This window comes from Morone saxatilis, unplaced genomic scaffold, assembly GCF_004916995.1.
Source record: "Morone saxatilis isolate NCDOM2014 unplaced genomic scaffold, NCSU_SB_2.0 Contig9, whole genome shotgun sequence".
Taxonomy (NCBI): domain Eukaryota; kingdom Metazoa; phylum Chordata; class Actinopteri; family Moronidae; genus Morone; species Morone saxatilis.
The window spans coordinates 17,077,487-17,081,451 of record NW_023340268.1 but is presented as its reverse complement, the minus strand read 5'-3'; positions in this window follow the sequence as shown (position 1 = coordinate 17,081,451).

Genomic DNA, 3,965 nt, shown 5'->3' with positions numbered 1-3,965 from the left:
CTGCCTTTGGCTGTGAGCAAGAGACTGCATCTTTTGCGTATTTAAGCAATGTGGCCATAGTGGAGCGTTTTTAAAAGTGTTTGTTTAGTTGGTACTTATTTTTCACTTAAACCTAGTGATTACATTTTGGGTGAATATTGTGTTGTTTTGCTTTCTCGCGTTGGTGGTTTGGATGAAAAGGATTGTACAGGCAAGCAGCAGTTAGCTTAGCTTAGCCCACAACAAACTAGAAATTGGGACAAAGGATAGGCCTGGCTACTATAAAAGTAACAAAACCTTGCTGCACAACAGAAGAAGGTTTCACTAGTTAAACACTGCCGTTCCTTCTTTGAGTCTTCCGTGGCGTCGCCTGCCAGCCAGCAAGACTTTGTCTTGCCACTGTTGAACATTTGGGCAGAGTGCTTAGCTAGCTGTTTCCCCATCTTTCCAGGTCTTTGTTGCTGGAACCTAACGGCGCTGCTGGTTAGTACTGTATCAGCCATGAGAAGTGGTATCCATCGTTTCTCATCTAACTTTCTGGCTAAGATATGAAATAACCAAAACTCCTTAACTGGATTGTTTTAAACATGTTTAATTGTTGACAGGTCTTCCCGGTATCTAATATTTTGTTGTCATATTGTTTGATGGAGAGCTCAGCGGTGAGCTTGTATTGAAATGCAAAATTATTTTTTGTCCGTAAAAAACAAAATTGGCGTACATTGCCCGTTTGCAACAAGTGGGTAAACAAAATTTCTATCAATATCGGGGCTTTGGGCCTTCAATTCATTCTGCTACAAAAGCAAAAAGCTTTAATTCAGTGGACTTGGAGATGAAAAACTGGATCATATTTCATGTTAGAAAATATTTTCTTGGCAAACAGGCACTTTTTGGCTTTTTGTTTCATTAAGGACAAGTGGGGGTTAAGTGTCATTCTAGTGGTGAATTTATCGGATGCACCAACTTGAATTTACTGCTGTAATCTTGCCAAGTGTGAAGGGAGAAAAGTTGGTGGGGGCGTGCAGAAACTGCACTATGAAAAATGTGAAATCAGTTAGCAACTTTTTTCGTAACAAGAAAAGGGTGCAGGTTCACCAACTCTTTTTAATTTAAGTTCTCTTTAAAATGACAGCCTGGATATGCTGGACCATGACTTAATTATCTAAACCACACAGACCCAGCACGAAACACACAACTACGACACACAACAGATCTCTTATAGAAAAAGCTACCAGGATGGGTGTAGCAGTATGTGAATGTCCTGATGCCATTAGGACTCCTGGCTAGGGCGGTGTGTAAATGAGAGCACAGCGATCGTACGGAGATCCGCTAGTTCACCCATTGGACCAAGGATATTACCTACAGTTTTCCCAGCAAGATTTAGAAGGGAAAATGCATCAGGAGACTGAAATGATGTGAGGGAGCTCCAGAGTTCGTACCTTGTGGTTGAAAAATATGGTTTCCCTTTTGGAGACCGGTTCTAAGTGCAGTTATTTGGGGTGTGTTGTGAGGTGAGACAAACGCCACAAAGACAGATACATTCAATAAGACTATGGCATCTATAGCGTGTCTTACTAACGTGGTTTACCAAAGCTGTAGCAAATGCCCTCAGCAAAGGGGGGGTCTCTCACTGTCTCTTCTTTATAATTGGCAGGATGTTCTTTTTACAAGGAAGCCTCTTCCACTGGTCAACTAATTAGGGGATCGCTTTAACGCAAGCATTTATACACTCCAGCTATCGTCCTGATGTGAGTGTATGGCATTCAGATGGGCAAGTCAAGCTCACAGGGCTGATTTTTGGCTCGCCAACATTGGGAGAACAGACAATGGTTTCCAACAGGTTGCCTTGCGGCAGTCCATATCTCGAAACTCAAATACCACCACAGCATATGCAGAAACAGGCTAAAGTATAATCTCAAAGCTAGAACTCAGAGGACCATAAACTCAGAAACGACACATTTACACACATGCACGCCTCCCACACCAGCATAGGTATAATTCTAATTGGCTAATTTTGATACCGGCCGTCGGCCTCAAGACTCTCACACTCATGCCTTTTCTGGATTTGGTGCCTGGACGAGGACGTTGACAGCATTCCTCATAAAGCGGAGAGAAAGACAGGGCCAGACTTTTAAGCGACAAGCCAGAATGTGAAAGAGCTGAGATTGATTGTTGGATAGGAGAGAGACTCATTTGCTCCTGGAGTGACGGCTGGTAGTTTTGCGCCCAAGGTTCGCAATGCAGCCTCGCAAAACTGGGCAGCCAGAGGTGGCTGGTATTGAAATTTATGAGGATTTTATTACCAGGAATTCTATAATGTGCAGTCAGTAAAACAGCATACAACAGACCACAACCTGATATCTGATATCTGATACGCCAGATTATCCCATCATGGACTAGACAGATGCAAGCAACTCACTACTGTTTAGGAAGAAAAAAGTGTTGATGCAGAGTGGCATCTAAGGCAAACAAGGATTCCTCTATTAAACTGGTTTCAGCTGGTGCGCTTCATTTAAGTGTTCATTAGGGAGGCATATTTATGTCCTAATGTCAGCGATAGTAGTATGAGTTCTCATACTGTAGTGAAAAGAAGAATCAATCACCAGCTCAAACGAATCTGATCAACTTGAAACAACCAGTGGAATATTTTATGTAATAAGAATACAAATTAACAGTTACAGATTATGGGGTTGAAAAATTGTTAAATCTGTGCAGAAGTAAACTTTTTCATCTCAAACTTTATCATTTATTTAGATTATGCAAAATAGCTTGCATGTTGAACATGATTTGTATTTTTACATAATGTACTGTATCCAATAAGGCACAATCTGGTATTTTTTGTTTTAAATATTCGACATTTCTCCCATAATCCATACATGCATGATAAATATTCGGCACACTTGAGGCGTCCGCACATGATAAACCTGAAGCAGTATGAGCTTGACATCATCATTAATGCTGGGCTAATGTAATCATCACTGGAAAGCTTGCAATTCTGATTTATTTGCTCATACGTTTCACATAGTATATTTTTGTAACAGTGCCTACATGACAACGGTTTGGTGAGGTTCGGGAAGCATGCAAGAATTTATTGAGGCGGATGATACATCGAGGTGTGGAATGCATCCCTTATGAAGAGACAAAGAGGAAAGGAAGTAAAATGTTTTGTATTTCTCATGGGTTATATCTTTTCGTGGAGCTATGAATCCAGTGGACGGAGGTGTGGGTGCCAGAGTCGGGAGCCTATAAGCACAGACCGGTTGCAATTACTGAGCTTCCCTCAAAAGGTTTATTACTGCTGTACAAAAAGGTTTTTTTATTGTACTTTGAGTTTTAACATCATACTGTGATCCAAGCTGACAGCCTCCGTTTACAATTTTTTGTAGATTCATTCAAGAGTGGACCTCATTAATATACTCACAACCACAAGAGCCGAATTCTAAAGAAATAATATATTATAACAAAACAATAATTCAACATGCATCGACCAATTATTTTAAGCAGTATGTTCTTGATTACCATTCTTTCTAGTCATTCATTGAGCGGATTGCAAAATACTTAAGTTACTCACGTGAATGAACATCTATTATAGAATAAAAAAGTTTTAGCGGATTAGCAAATAGAGTTCAGAAAAGTGGGAGTCATTAATTTGCTAGTTACCAGCCTCACTGTTTTATTGTAAGCAAAAACTAAGACAAATATTATTTTTATCATAACAAGTTCAGCAGGCTTTAAACCCCCCCATTATTTTAAGTACTGTTCTCTGGATACATTATATAGTTGCAGGTACATTCTTATGTCTTTGATTAGATAGATTAAAACTTTGATCACGATTTAGCAATGTGGCCATAGTTTGAGGTTTTTAAAGTTTTTTTATTTATTTAATTTTCACTTAAATCCATAGTATTACATTTTGGGTAATATGCTTGTTTGCTTTCTCGCTGTGTGTTTGATGAAAAGATTGATACAGCAAGCAGCAGTTAGCTTAG